Source organism: Dendrobates tinctorius, unplaced genomic scaffold, assembly GCF_039654945.1.
Source record: "Dendrobates tinctorius isolate UK_male_01 unplaced genomic scaffold, ASM3965494v1 ptg000059l, whole genome shotgun sequence".
Classification (NCBI taxonomy): domain Eukaryota; kingdom Metazoa; phylum Chordata; class Amphibia; order Anura; family Dendrobatidae; genus Dendrobates; species Dendrobates tinctorius.
This window is the reverse complement of record NW_027361727.1, coordinates 18290531-18305928: the sequence shown is the minus strand read 5'-3', so window position 1 is coordinate 18305928 and position 15398 is coordinate 18290531. Positions and strand designations below refer to the sequence as shown.

Sequence of the window (15398 nt, the reverse complement as noted above, 5' to 3'; positions counted from 1 at the left end):
AAGCAGCATGGAGGACATTATACAGGAATACTGAGCAGTGTATCTGTGTATCCTGCACTGGGATAAGATAACTAAAACTGCAGCAGGATCTTTTTGCTTCTCTCTCTTTTTTGCTTTCTCACTCTGTTTTCTTACTCCTCCTTTCTCCTCCCCTGCACATACAGTATAATAAGAGGTGCTCTTGCCGCCTTGTCCTCTCTCCATCGAGTATAATAGGAGCTGCAACTAGCTCTCTTCATAGTGTTAGGCTCACCTAGTAGGGTGGATCCTCTAAGCTTCAGGTCTGCGTGGGTCCACAGATCCAGGGCGTTGGTGCAGCAAACATGAAGGCAAATGAGCAATGAGGACTTGAACACCCAGGAATCTGTGGAGCTGAAGGACAAATCAAGTGGAATCCAGCAGGGATGGAAGCAAATTAGAGCAGTATGCACACAAAAGATGATGCGCATCAAACATAGGACTAGGAGTCTCAATCCCAAGACACACGTGTGTGCCTATATGGGCCTTAAATTGATCTAGGGAAATGGTGTCATGGATACACATCAAGCAACATGCAACACCCAACGTGGAGCACAACAAAGGGCAGCGGACCCAGGGGAAGGAAGTGGAACCCAGGATACATGGGACAGGTGTGTAATACAATACATAAATCATACATAATATGAAGTGTAACCTATTACCTCACTGTGCTGGCAGTCTGTTTTACTTGCCCAAGGCAGAGTTGAGTTTTTTTTGCTTTAGAGTGAGTAAATTCGGGAAGCAGGAGGAAAGGAACAAGTGACTCATAAGTGAATAAAAAAAACAGAATTCTCTGATAAGATATATTACAAAGTTTCTTATATTGGCCCGTACTACAGATTTGTGCAGTTTGTTGTATGTATAATACCTATTTAAGAAACTTCTTTTTACAAGAATATAGAAAGTAGCTTTTACCAGCCAAACCAGCAAGCAAAAGCATAGGAGTCTCCTTTCTCCTGAAATCTCATCTGAGGAGAGTGGCAGGCCCCAGTACAAACTTCCTGCCACATGTTCAGAATCCAGGCCAAGAAAATCTTTCATTAAGGACAGTTTTTCTGGGATACCCAGCTGCCTACGAATCTTCTATCCCACCAGTTTAAAGGAGTTGTAAGAGTGTTTCTTAGCATATATCCAACACCCCGACGCGCGCACACAGCCGTTCGCAACTCCTGCTGGGACAAGATGTACCCAGTGTACAGAGCTTGGACACCACGACTCCGTACACTTCATAGTGGTCGTTCTCAGTACTGCAGCTCAATTCCTATTGAAGTAAATGGAAGCTGGTCTGCGGGAGGATAGTAAGTATCAGGTTATAACGTGGAGGGCTGTTTTAAGTTTGAGTACAAATTTGTACAAATTCAAGTTCAATCATAAGATGCTATAAAAAGCTGAAGAATCTTTTTGCACATAGATTAATCATCTTCACCCATTTCTACATCATTCTCCCCCATAACCCCCCCCAATAAACACACAAAATTGTGCCCAGACCCCAGTAATTCATTTATTTTCAACCTTTTATAAAGCTCAAGACATTGCATTTTTGAAAAATGCACAGAAATCTGTTCTCTTGTGTCCATTTCTATGGCTTTTGTGCGGCTGATAATAATGTAACTTTACACTGATGAGAGTCGGCTTGTATTCCTGTACACGGCGAGCGGAAGGTTTCTCTCTTCTTTCACAAGTCAAGGAGATGCGGACAAAACACGGCTATTGTCCCGCTGGTGGCATTGAATCACGGACACTAAAAAAAAGAACAGGGAAACTAATGCATCTTTCAGCAAACAACAGTTTGCACTCTTTAAGTCTAGGACGACAAACGTTTAAAGATATTTTAAAGCATTTTCTTTAGATTTTTTTCAAAAACTTGGCAAAAAACATTGAATGTAGAGATGAGCGACTTTGCCTTTTTTAGGGTCGAGTCGGGTTTCTCAAAAGTCAAGTCGAACGAAATCGCCCGACTATAGGGAAAAGTCGGGAAAAGTCGGGAAACGCGAAACCCAATGCAAGTCAATGGGGAGAAAAGTCGGCAGTGAGTGGAGGGCTGTAAACACACCTGGCATGAAATTTAACCCTAGAGGCGGCCAAATCTCTCTCTCTCTCTTCTCCCTCTCCCTCTCCCACTCCGGCTACGCTCCCGCTACGCTTCTCTCATTGGCTGAAAAAAGTCACATGCAAACACTCGGCGAAACCCGACTTTGGCGCTTGGGTTGCCGACCGCATGGCCGACTTCACACTGTGGTCGGGATTCGTTTCAAGAAACCCGACTTTGGCAAAAGTCGGCGACTTTTGAATCTGACCGACCTGTTTCGCTCAACTCTAATCGAATGGCAAAAAAAATACAAAATTATTAACTCCTTAAGTCCACTAGTCCCTGCCAGTCCTGCAGCAACTGTACATTATTCACTTGACTGTTTGCAGCAGTTTGTACGCGTATGCTAAATGACTGCTGATGCTAGTGATTGGTTGCAGCGGTCACATGAATGATGGTCGGAACATCATCACCGCAGGAGCACAGGAGTGGTTTGAATTTCAACTGGTTATTTATTTTTTTCCAGCATTCCCTTTTCTTTATCAGGTTTTGCAAACTCTGTTTCTTCATCAGAGAAAATCATTTTAACCTTCATCCACTATAGTCCAATCCCTGTGCTTATCGCAAAGTTATTTTCTCTGATAAAGCCCCTTCAGACTGTTAGGGATATCTGGGAGAATGATTGTCCAGAGAAGAAAAGATGACGCCGCCATGAGTCCCGAGTCAACAGTAAACCGTCCTGAGAGGGTTCTTGTGTGGGGGCTTTTCATCCATGGAGGGGAATCACTCACAACTTTGCCTAAGAACAAGGCCATGAATAAAGAATGGAGTCTGTAGTGAAAATATGTATTTATATGGATGTATGACCAGCAGTAACTTAGCATCTGTTCTAGGCTGCAGCTCTTTACAGAGGTCATGATCTATGTTTTCCTGAGAAAAAGACAGTCTTCCTGGTCCCAAACCCAGGGGGGCTTCCTGAGAACACACACAGAACTGGAAACATTTCACACCTCCTAGTGTCTTTGATGGAGAGATGCCAAATTGCAGCATGACACTGTTTACTTACTATGAGAAAGAAAAGTTATGCAGTGTTCAGAGAAAAATAATGTGTTCATTGGTAGAGTCGCCATGATCCAGTCACAAACCAGCAATTAGAATATTAACATATTAACATGAGAGGCTGGTTTAGAAATCTGATCTCCAGGTTAAATCTATACATTAGGCCTTCACACAAAGAAAGATGATCACAGACTGAGGAACTGCCAAGCTGGTGTGAGCCATTACATATTCACCCCCCCTCAGGGAGCAGGATGCCAGACTACAAAGTTTAGACATTTCTGTAAGTTTTTTCACTTTTATTTTACCACTGTTTTTGCATATTTGTATGTCACTTTTTATTTCCATGTTTTTATATCTTTTTACTGTAAGCACTGTACCTTTTCTATTAAAGCCGGATCAAGACCTAAAAGGCCCATCGGACTGGACCGCCCCATCTGTGAGTTTAATAAAAGGTCTTTTTGTGGGATCTGGGATTTAGAGCATTCAAGTATGCTGTAACAAAAGGCCCTAATGGTGGTGGCCATACTTTCTATGGGAAACACCTGGTGACAGGTTCCCTTTAACTCCAGCATTGCATAAAACACAAAAGACTGTGCGGAATTCCTAGGTTGCCCACAAGAGGGAACCCTAGCTTCAGGTGAAAGAAAAATAAAGGAATCATTGAATGAAATAAAACATTCTCTAAGCTGCAAAAGTTCCGTCTTATTTGCAGGAATTGTTATTTAGCTCTAGTGAAAGAACATTAAGTCAAGGAATATTGTTAATTATTTTCTAGGCTAATCTAAATGTACAGACAGCAGTGAGCTGCCAGCCTTCATTGTTTGGTGCCATATTTATAGGTCCCGTGGTCCCAGATGGAAAGAATAGACTTCGCTGCGGCACTACCTGTACCGGAGCACACAGTGCAGTTTGACGGGTAATGGATCACACATTTATCTAAAACGTCTGATGTAAAAAAAAATAAAAAGGAAAATGCTCAATTACTGTATTAAAATAACAGATCTGCAGAGAATTCCAAGTTAGGGACGACTCTTCCAAGTGTGTCAAAAGCAGATTGAACGGTTGCCTGAACAATCCCTCACATCGCTAGAAAGTGCTGAGTTTGCATTGCCCATGAATGTCACATTTGTTATCATTCCCCCCCCAGACGGAGACTTAATAAATCAGATTAGTAGTGGGATTATTAATATCGCAGACGTCAGAACCCGGCAGACAGTGCTGCTAGATCATTTTTATATTACTTACCTACTTCTGAGCTGTGTTATTTAAAAAGGACCCGTTGCTTGCTCAAAATAATTGACTTAAATATCTTGCAAAAAAAAAAAATTCCCTGAGCTCCTCTGATTCTGTAGCTCTTTTCCGTTTTGTGCTGCTTCGCTCCATTGCAGAGATATTCGCAGTTATTTTTTTGCTTTTGAAGCGCAGTATGTGAAATCTCTTCTTGCAGATCAACTGGACGTTAATTCAGAGTCTTCCTTGGGGGCATGTGCTATCACACCTCCCACCCAGATGCCGCGAATCACAGCTCAGCAGCTGATGGATCAGTCTAAGAGTCTCAAGCTGTGATTGGCACAGTCTGGGAGGGAGGAGTGAATGTGCACGCCCCCAGAGAAGACTGTACATGGGAACACTATTCACAAGGGGAATGCCCTTTTACTTGCATATTTCTAGTAGGGATAACAGAAGAAGGACATAACTCAGTGTGCGAAAATGCTACAGGATAGCTAATTACGGGGTATACAAGTCATGTCAGGAGAGTTCACAGGTCGCACCACTTTGCAGCTCTTCTAGTCCATTTTCCTTAATATTGGAGGGCAACCTTGAGTGCAAATTTTCCATCAGGAAAAATCCACTGCATATTACAGGCCCAGCATTATGGTTGCCATTTTACAAACTCTCAACTGCACCCTGCAAAGAAAATCCATAGTGGAAAGTTTACCTTTGCTGCAAATGTGATTATAATTCAGCTTTTTCTGGTACCGTAAAACGCAGCTTCTTATTTGCATAAAAAAGCTGTAAAAATGCTGCATGTGAACAAAGCCTTACATTTCAGAATTTCAGCTACGCTTAGTTCACAGAGGAACAGTCCAGTATGGAACTTCTGTTGCTGCTTAAGGTGTGTGAAAATTGAAGGGGTATTTCAGCTCCACTTATGTCTTCAGTGGGAAAAGAGCGAGGCTGGGCCTTTCATGTCTACTGGCACCTGCTGCCAGGTAGTGAGCGATTGACAGATGTCATGCAGTTTTCTTAATCATAGATCGTGTGAGCGATTATCAGGTACCCTGAACTTGTACTATTCCTCGATGCAGGTGTCTATTGATATGACATCACCGATCCCGATCACCTCCAGATGCGGAAGTGTTCAGTGCCGGAATATCCTATTAGGAAACAGAAACTTTGGTGTTTCTTCTTTCCACAGTTTGGAAATCACCATTTCTGTAACTAAATATTCTCCTTCATGATAGGGCTGGTTCCACACATTAATTTTTATCTTATAAGTGAGCTTTTTTCAGTATGCTTGGTCCATGTGTCAGTTAGCATTTTTTGGTCTGTGTGTCAGTTAGTAGTTTTGGTCCATGTGTCAGCTGGCATTTTTAGTCTTTGTGTCAGTTAGTATTTTTGGTCTGTATATCAGTTAGTATTTTTGGTCCATGTGTCAGCTGGCATTTTTAGTCTTTGTGTCAGTTAGTATTTTTGGTCCATGTGTCAGTTAGTATTTTTGGTCTGTATATCAGTTAGTATTTTTGGTCTGTATATCAGTTAGTATTTTTGGTCCATGTGTCAGCTGGCATTTTTAGTCTTTGTGTCAGTTAGTATTTTTGGTCTGTATATCAGTTAGTATTTTTGGTCCATGTGTCAGCTGGCATTTTTAGTCTTTGTGTCAGTTAGTATTTTTGGTCCATGTGTCAGTTAGTATTTTTGGTCTGTATATCAGTTAGTATTTTTGGTCTGTATATCAGTTAGTATTTTTGGTCCATGTGTCAGTTGGCATTTTTAGTCTTTGATCCAATTTGTCCACAAAAAGTATAAATGGCACTTCAAACAATTAATGTATCACAAATTCGAGCAAATAAACTCCAAATACGAAGCGTTCCATTAAAATACAATTTTTTTCAATATATTTTTTTTAAAAAAGACATACAAAAATAAAATAAAACAAGATGTTTCCAAAATGAGACATCACCAAAAACTATTTAAGCTACTATCAAGGCTAACAATATAACCATTCAATTCAGAATACACAGCGTATTTTTATGCCAAATAACTGAAAGAGACTAATACACTTTATATTTAAAGAGGTATATATATCAGGAAATCAATCCATATGGAAGCAAAGCCCAGCTATATTAACTCCATAGTTATATATTTATTATCAAAAAAATTGGTTATATGTATCAGCAGAGCCCAGCTCCATAATCACATATTTATTCCCAATAAAAAGATTATACATATCTAATTATACAAAATGTATGTTAAGCGTTTTCTAGAGGAAATGAATTTATACCTGATAGTATGTGATGGTGGCGTCTCACTATCCCGACGCGCGTTTCGCGATCTGCTTCTTCCGGGGGCGCGTGTGTGTCAGTTAGTATTTTTGGTCTGTATATCAGCTAGTATTTTTGGTCCATGTGTCAGTTGGCATTTTTTGGTCCGTGTGTCAGTTAGTATTTTTTTTGTTCGTGTGTCAGTTAGTATTTTGGGTCCATGTATATTTTTGAAAATAAAAAAGCCAAGAAGCTTGCACTGCCTATGATCAGTACGCAATACATAAAGTGCATTTGTACATATTGATTTCTAGCTGTACTTTAAAATGAGACATTTAGGCTGGTTTCACACTTGCGTTTTTTTGCACCGCTTTTTAGCGCAAAAAAAGCATGCGTTTTTCCCCCTATACTTTAACATGGGTGCGCATTTGTGCATATACATATGAGCACGTACGCGTTTGTATGCGCATGCGTTTTTTTGCAGTGTGCGCTTGGGCGCACAAAATGCATCCTGTTGCATTTTTTGTGCGTCCGACTTGCTCCAAAAAAACGCATGCGCACGCAATGCGTTTTTTTTTTTTACAGCAAAACACCCATTAAAGTCTATGGGTGCGCATACGTGCGCATTGTAATGCGCGCGTATGCGCAAAAAAAGCATGCATTTAAAAAAAAATGCACCAAAACCTGCAAAAAAATGCACACAAATGCATGATGTTTTTTTCATGCGTTTGTGTGCGCAAAAAACGCGTAGCAAAAAAACTCAAGTGTGAAAGTAGCCTCAGCAAACAATTGATGAATTCTTTGAGCCACCCCGCCACGTCACGGCATTCTCATATGGGGCAGTCCTACTCTACAGTATGTTTTTCATATACGCTGTGCTATTACGGCCTCATAAATGTATTAAAAGCAAGACTATATTAAATGTAAACGTACCCGAAGCATTTCTGAATCATTCCCATGGCGCCAGAAGGGCAAGCGCAGATAAAGGCCGACCAGGTCCGGACATGACATCTGGACATTTCAGATCTGACCTCCACACTGCCAAACCAGCAACCATAGATGAAGGGTGAAACAGGCCCAGACACAGGTGCATAATCAAGTAGAGTCTATGGGAGAGGGGAGGGCTGCTGTATGTGTGTACAACGGGCTAGATCAATCACAATAAAGAAAAATAAAATGGCGTGCATAACCAAGTGCGCACGGCAAAAAGTGAGGGTCAGCCATAAACCAATACAAACAAAAAAGCCCAGAAGCCAGCGCTGCCTATGGTCAGTACGCAATACATAGAGTGCATATACACATATTAATTTCTAACTGTACTTTAAAATGAGACATTTAGCAAACAATTGATCAATTCTTTGAGCCACCCCGCTACGTCACGGCATTCTCATATGTGACAGTCCTACTCTACGTTTTTTATATACGCTGTGCCATTACGGCACTCCTAAATGTATTAAAAGCAAGACTATATTAAATGCAAATGTACCCAAAGCATTTCTATATCCCTCCCATGGCGCCAGAAGGGCAAGTGCAGATAAAGTCTGTGTGTCAGTTAGTATTTTTGGTCTGCGTATTAGTTAGTATTTTTGGTCTGTGTGGCAGTTGGCATTTTTCGTCCGTATGTCAGTTAGTATTTTTGATCCGCATATCAGTTAGTATTTTTTGTCCGTGTGTCAGTTAGTATTTTTGATCCATGTGTCAGTATTTTTGGTCTGTTCTGTGTGGCAGTTGGTATTTTTGGTCCGTATGTCAGTTAGTATTTTTGAACCGTATATCAGTTAGTATTTTTTGTCCGTGTGTCAGTTAGTATTTTTGGTCCATGTCAGTATTTTTGGTCTGCTCTGTGTGGAAGTTGGTATTTTTGGTCCGTATGTCAGTTAGTATTTTTGGTCAGTATATCAGTTAGTATCTTTAGTCTGTGTGTCAGTTAGTATTTTTGGTCCATGTCAGTATTTTTGGTCTGTTCTGTGTGGCAGTTGGTATTTTTGGTCCATATGTCAGTTAGTATTTTTGGTCCGTATGTCAGTATTTTTGGTCCGTATATCAGTTAGTATTTTTGGTTCGTATATCAGTTAGTATTTTTGATCCGTGTATCTGTTGGTATCTTTGGTCCGTATGTCAGTTAATATTTTTGGTCTGTATATCAGTTGGCATATTTAGTCTGTGTGTCAGTTAGTATTTTTGGTCCATGTGTCAGCATTTTTGGTCCGTATGTCAGTTAGTATTTTTGAACCGTATATCAGTTAGTATTTTTTGTCCGTGTGTCAGTTAGTATTTTTGGTCCATGTGTCAGTATTTTTGGTCTGGTCTGTGTGGCAGTTGGTATTTTTGGTCTGTATGTCAGTTAGTATTTTTAGTCCGTATATCAGTTAGTATTTTTAGCCTGTGTGTCAGTTAGTATTTTTGATCCATGTCAGTATTTTTGGTCTGTTCTGTGTGGAAGTTGGTATTTTTGGTCCATATGTCAGTTAGTATTTTTGGTCGGTATATCAGTTAGTATTTTTGGTCCGTATATCAGTTAGTATTTTTGGTCCGTGTATCTGTTGGTATTTTTGGTCCGTATGTCAGTTAGTATTTTTGTTCTGTATATCAGTTGGCATTTTTAGTCTGTTTGTTAGTTAGTATTTTTGGTCCATGTGTCAGCATTTTTGGTCCGTATGTCAGTAAGTATTTTTGGTCCGTATATCAGTTAGTATTTTTTGTCCATGTGTCAGTTAGTATTTTTGGTTCATGTGTCAGTATTTTTGATCTTTTCTGTGTGGCAGTTGGTATTTTTGGTTAGTATATCAGTTAGCATATTTAGTCTGTGTGTCAGTGTTTTTGGTCCGTCAGTATTTTTGGTCTGTTCTGTGTGGCAGTTGGTATTTTTGGTCCATATGCCAGTTAGTATTTTTGGTCCGTATGTCAGTTAGTATTTTTGGTCCGTATATCAGTTAGTATTTTTTGGCCATGTGTCAGTTGGTATTTTTGGTCTGTTCTGTGTGGCAGTTACCGTAGTATTTTTGGTCCATATATCAGTTAGTATTTTTGATCCGTGTATCTGTTGGTATTTTTGGTCTGTATGTCAGTTAGTATTTTTGTTCTGTATATCAGTTGGCATTTTTAGTCTGTGTGTTAGTTAGTATTTTCGGTCCATGTGTCAGCATTTTTGGTCCGTATGTCAGTTAGTATTTTTGGTCCGTATATCAGTTAGTATTTTTTGTCCGTGTGTCAGTTAGTATTTTTGGTTCATGTGTCAGTATTTTTGGTCTGTTCTGTGTGGCAGTTGGTATTTTTGGTCCATATGTCAGTTAGTATTTTTGGTCCGTATGTCGGTTAGTATTTTTGGTCCGTATATCAGTTAGTATTTTTGGTTCATGTGTCAGTATTTTTGGTCTGTTCTGTGTGGCAGTTGGTATTTTTGGTCCGTATGTCGGTTAGTATTTTTGGTCAGTATATCAGTTAGTATTTTTAGTCTGTGTGTCAGTTAGTATTTTTGGTCCATGTCAGTATTTTTGGTCTGTTCTGTGTGGCAGTTGGTATTTTTGGTCCATATGTCAGTTAGTATTTTTGGTCCGTATGTCAGTATTTTTGGTCCGTATATCAGTTAGTATTTTTTGGCCATGTGTCAGCTAGTATTTTTGGTCCTTGTATCAGTATTTTTGGTCTGTTCTGTGTGGCAGTTGGTATTTTTGGTCCATATGTCAGTTAGTATTTTTGGTCCGTATGTCAGTTAGTATTTTTGGTCTGTGTGTCTGTTGGTATTTTTTGGTCTGTATGTCAGTTAGTATTTTTGGTCCGTATATCAGTTAGTATTTTTGGTCCGTGCCGTGTATCTGTTGGTATTTTTGGTCCATATGTCAGTTAGTATTTTTGGTCCGTGTGTCTGTTGGTATTTTTGGTCCATATGTCAGTTAGTATTTTTGGTCCGTGTGTCTGTTGGTATTTTTGGTCTGTATATCAGTTAGTATTTTTGGTCCGTGTATCTGTTGGTATTTTTGGTCCATATGTCAGTTAGTATTTTTGGTTTGTATATCAGTTGGCATTTTTAGGTCTGTGTGTCAGTTAGTATTTTTGGTCCATGTGTCAGCATTTTTGGTCCGTATGTCAGTTAGTATTTTTGGTCCGTATATTAGTTAGTATTTTTGGTCTGTATATCAGTTAGTATTTTTGGTCTGTATATCAGTTAGTATATTTGGTCCCTGTGTCTGTTGGTATTTTTGGTCCGTGTGTCAGTTTTTAAAAAACCTAGTTGCAACCATATTATTCTTATGAGAAGAAAAACATTGCTTACCATCTCCTGCCCATTACACATTAAAATATAGACAATACATTGATGATCTATGCGTGCCATCCATTTTTTTCATGGGGACATTGACTTGCATTGGTGAGTTTGGTCTGCTGCATGCATCAAAGTAGAACATGTCTACATTTCTTTTTCTGCAAAAAGAAAACCTACTGGCCAACAGTGCAGCAGTCAGCAGAGGGCAGGTTGTCACAATGAAAATTTTGATGTGTTAGTTGCTCCAAGTTCTTTTTCAGCTTCATATGATCTTCTTCATAACTTAGGAGATATGGAATAAATCTAACAATTAATTCCAGCCGGTGTCTGGCTGATCTTTATCGTGACATCATTCCATCATTTTTTTTTTTTTACCTGGACACATACTATAGTCAGTTCCTACATATTGAAAGATTATACTGGTAAATTTTCTAATGAAAAAAACCCCTGACATTTACAAGATGGTAAAAGGTTGTGATATAGCCAGTAGCAGCCAAGCATTTGCTTTTATTTTCTAAACTACATTGCAAAAAAAAGCAGATAGCTGTAATAAAACATCTGGTTTCTACGCAAAAAAATGAGCTTAAATCCGTGTACAGAATAAATGCCCTGAAATATGGGTCGTTTTATAGATCTTCTCGCTTGGTAATGATATTTCCATGCTGAGGAAATATCCTTCTAGGAAGATTTTGGTTAGGAACCCAGTGAAGCACTCCGTTTTTATGAGAATTTGCTACTTATTGTCTTACTGTCCTGCTGTCCTCAAAATACACTTGATCAGCTTTCTGTTGTTTGCTCGGTTTCCCATTTCATAGCTTTACTTTAATAGCCAAAAACCAGATACCCGCCATGTGATGTGGAGATCATTAGTGTATGCGAAACAGAACATCCCATAGACATCAGTGATCACTTATGGCTATAGATGTGGATGGTGCTAAACTCTTACTGTTGCTCGTATTTAACTCTCGTCTGGACTATTGCAACTCTCTACTGATCGATCTATCTCTTACCAAACTCTCCCCTCTCCAATCGGTCCTGAATGCAGCAGCCAGGATCATATTCCTAGCCATCCACTAAACTGATGCCTCCACACTGTGCCAGCCATTGCACTGGTTGCCCATCTGCTACAGAGTTCAATATAAACTTATCACTCTTATCCACAAAACGCTCCCCGCTTTAGCAGCACCCTATATCTCCTCCCTCATCTCAGTCTACCATCATACCAGTAATATCCCCAATAATCAGAACCTTCCCCTCCCATCTCCAAGACTTCTCATGTGCTGCACCAATTCTTTGGAATGCACTACCCAGGATAATTTGATTAATACCCATAATCCCTAATATCCACAGTTTTATGCGTGCGCTAAAAACACATTTCTTCAGACTGGCCTACCGCCTCAACATACTTATAAACCTGGACTCTCATATCATCTGTCCTCACACCCTTCATGCAATTAATAGCCCTCTGTGTCTGTACTTTTACATATACTGGTTGGTGACCGTTTCATGCAGCATTACATGAACACCCTATCTATTACATTATGGCTGGTCCGTACAACGAAAGCAAATGTTAGCATCCACCTTTCATGTCTCCCCTATTTCCTCATATATTGTAAGCTCGCGAGCAGTAGGGCCCTCACTCCTTTTGGTGTCTGTTGTTTATGTGATTATTGTTATGCTGTAATGTCTTTTTTGTCTGTACAAGCCTCCTCTAAAATGTAATGTGCTGCAGAATATGTCGGCGCTATAGAAGTAAAATTATTTTTATTATTATGGTGAAACACCTAGTGGAAAGATGCCTGGCTGATGTGTCCCTTTAAATAGAATGAATTATAAGAATTTAAGTCAGGTTTTTATATGACATGTAATTTTTTATATTGATAAAGTTCTTTGCAAACTTCCTTAACACAATGGAACATTTGCAATTTTGCCACTTACCACTAAGACAAATATTATAATTGGGCATTACTGTTTGGTAAAGAAGACTTTCAGTAACACCTCTACATACAGTAGATAACACAGGATCCACCATTCACAATAGGTGATGTCACAGCTCACCTCCTCCTCTACAATGACTGATAACACCTCTATATAGAGTAGATAACACAGGATCCACCATTCACAATAGATGATGTCACAGCTCACCTTCTCCTGTACAATGACTGATAACACCTCTATATACAGTAGATAACACAGGATCCACCATTCACAGTAGATGAGGACACAGCTCACCTCCTCCTCCTGTACAGTGACTGATAACACCTCTATATACAGTAGATAACACAGGATCCACAATTCACTATATGTGATGTCACAGCTCACCTCCTCCTCCTGTACAATGACTAACACCTCTATATCCAGTAGCTAACACAGGATCCACAATTCACTATAGGTGATGTCACAGCTCACCTCCTCCTCCTCCTGTACAATGACTGATATCACCTCTATATACAGTAGATAATACAGGAGCCACAATTCACTATAGGTGATGTCACAGCTCACCTCCTCCTGTACAATGACTGATAACACCTCTATACACAGTAGATAACACCGGATCCACAATTCACAATAGGTGATGTCACAGCTCACCTCCTCCTCCTCCTGTACAATCACTGATAACACCTTTATATCCAGCAGATAACACAGGATCCACCATTCACAATAGGTGATGTCACAGATCACCTCCTCTTCCTCCTGTACAATGACTGATAACACCTCTATATACAGTATATAACACAGGATCCACCATTCACAATAGGTGATGTCACAGCTCACCTCCTCTTGTACAATGACTGATAACACCTCTATATACAGTAGATAACACAGGATCCTCCATTCACTATAGGTGATGTCACAGCTCACCTCCTCTTCCTCCTGTACAATGACTGATAACACCTCTATATACAGTAGATAACACAGGATCCACCATTCACAATAGGTGATGTCACAGCTCACCTCCTCCTCCTGTACAATGACTGATAATACCTCTAAATACAGTAGATAACACAAGATCCACCATTCACAATAGGTGATGTCACAGCTCAGGCTCTCCACTTGTACAAAGGATTTGCTAGGAACATGTGCAAAAAACAGTCCCATTTATTCTCCATGGGGTTGTGGATCACTGCGTTTGGCTTTTTCTGGCAGCCCCATCGAGAATGAATGCAGCATTTTGTAATGGGCATAAAAGTTCCCGGTCAGGAATGATAATTCCCCATTCTGCTGATTGGTCCCAGTGGTCGGACCCCAAACCGATCAGTTAGTTATCATCCATCAAATTTAAACTTTGGAGAAACTTTCTTAACTTTCTTCTAATAGAACATGCGCTGAATTCACCTCCTGCCGAATCCACTTTACATCTGGACTCTCCCACCCAGACGCGCCCATGGCTCATTATTTTCTAACGGACTTTATGGTCTTAAGTGACCTGTCGACAGTCACCTGACAGGGAAGGGAACCGAATTAGAAATTTACAGTCCCCGGCAATGCACGGATGATCCCATTACACCCTTGCAGGACTGTGATATAAAGTGTGCCGCATTCTGGAAATGCATCAGTACTAAGATCTTTGGATTAGGTGAGGTCACCGGCTCCGAGCATGTGATTGAAATTATTTGGCCGGAGATTATATTGTTAGGTAATCAGGGGAGTGGCCGATTTATGGTGTTTGCTGCTGCAAACCTGATGATTTAGAGGTTCCTATGAGGCGCGCCCATTGTGCAGGGTTAAGGTAAGTGCACCAGTGGGGGGACCATCTGTAGGCCCCTCACGTACTTTTCATCTACAGGCTGGGTGCGCGGAGACTTTCTATATTTCCCTATGCATGCAGATCCTTTATACTTTCTTTCCCACGTGGCTGTTTGGCATTCAGGATTTTCCTGTGGGGGGAAGGAAACAGACAAAAGGCAAATTTGTGCCTTGAATCTCATTTTCTTCCATGAATGTTTAATGTTCTCCACCCAAAAAGTTTTCTGCTCATCTAACATAACGAGCGGGAAAAAACTATCAAAGTCATCGTCGTGATCTCTTCCTGACACTGATTTCATTCAGACGCCTACGAACTCTTTACATTCTGCAACCTGCCTGCACGACTCACTTGTGACAGTGCCTGCAGCACAATGCTGTGACCAAGGCCTTCTCCGAGCAGGCACCTCGATGACTGAACGCGTGAACGGTTTTCATCCAATTGGGGCTGTCTTATCTTGCGCGGATGTGAATTGTGACATGCTTCATAGCAGTTTGTACTAACAAAAAAAAAAGTTAGGTGTAATTCTCAATGGAATGTGATGAAAGAATCCATGAAGTCGGAGGAGCATGCTTGAGCAAGCCTCATAACTTTATGGGATCGGCAGAGACGGGGACCCTGGGGCACAAGTGACGGCCCTGTGGGAGAGGCAGAAAATGATGGCTGCACTCTTATAGCATGACACCGTTATATCTGATGTAAATCTTAAATTACACAGACAGTCCTTAATTCCTTTAGACACTTCTTTTATATTCAAACGATTACAGTTGTGTTAAATGATTGGCAGGACACAGGTCCAGT

The 15398-nt window shown here is 40.3% G+C and overlaps 1 long non-coding RNA gene across 1 annotated transcript; it reads right to left on the bottom strand.

The window, feature by feature from the left end:
* Window positions 1-1494: 1494 nt before the first annotated feature.
* On the bottom strand, window positions 1495-15076 carry LOC141092456 (uncharacterized). The gene is made up of 2 exons (XR_012232801.1): window positions 14949-15076; window positions 1495-1759 (listed from the first exon to the last, which is right to left on the bottom strand). It is a non-coding gene; the product is annotated as an uncharacterized lncRNA (long non-coding RNA).
* Window positions 15077-15398: the final 322 nt, after the last annotated feature.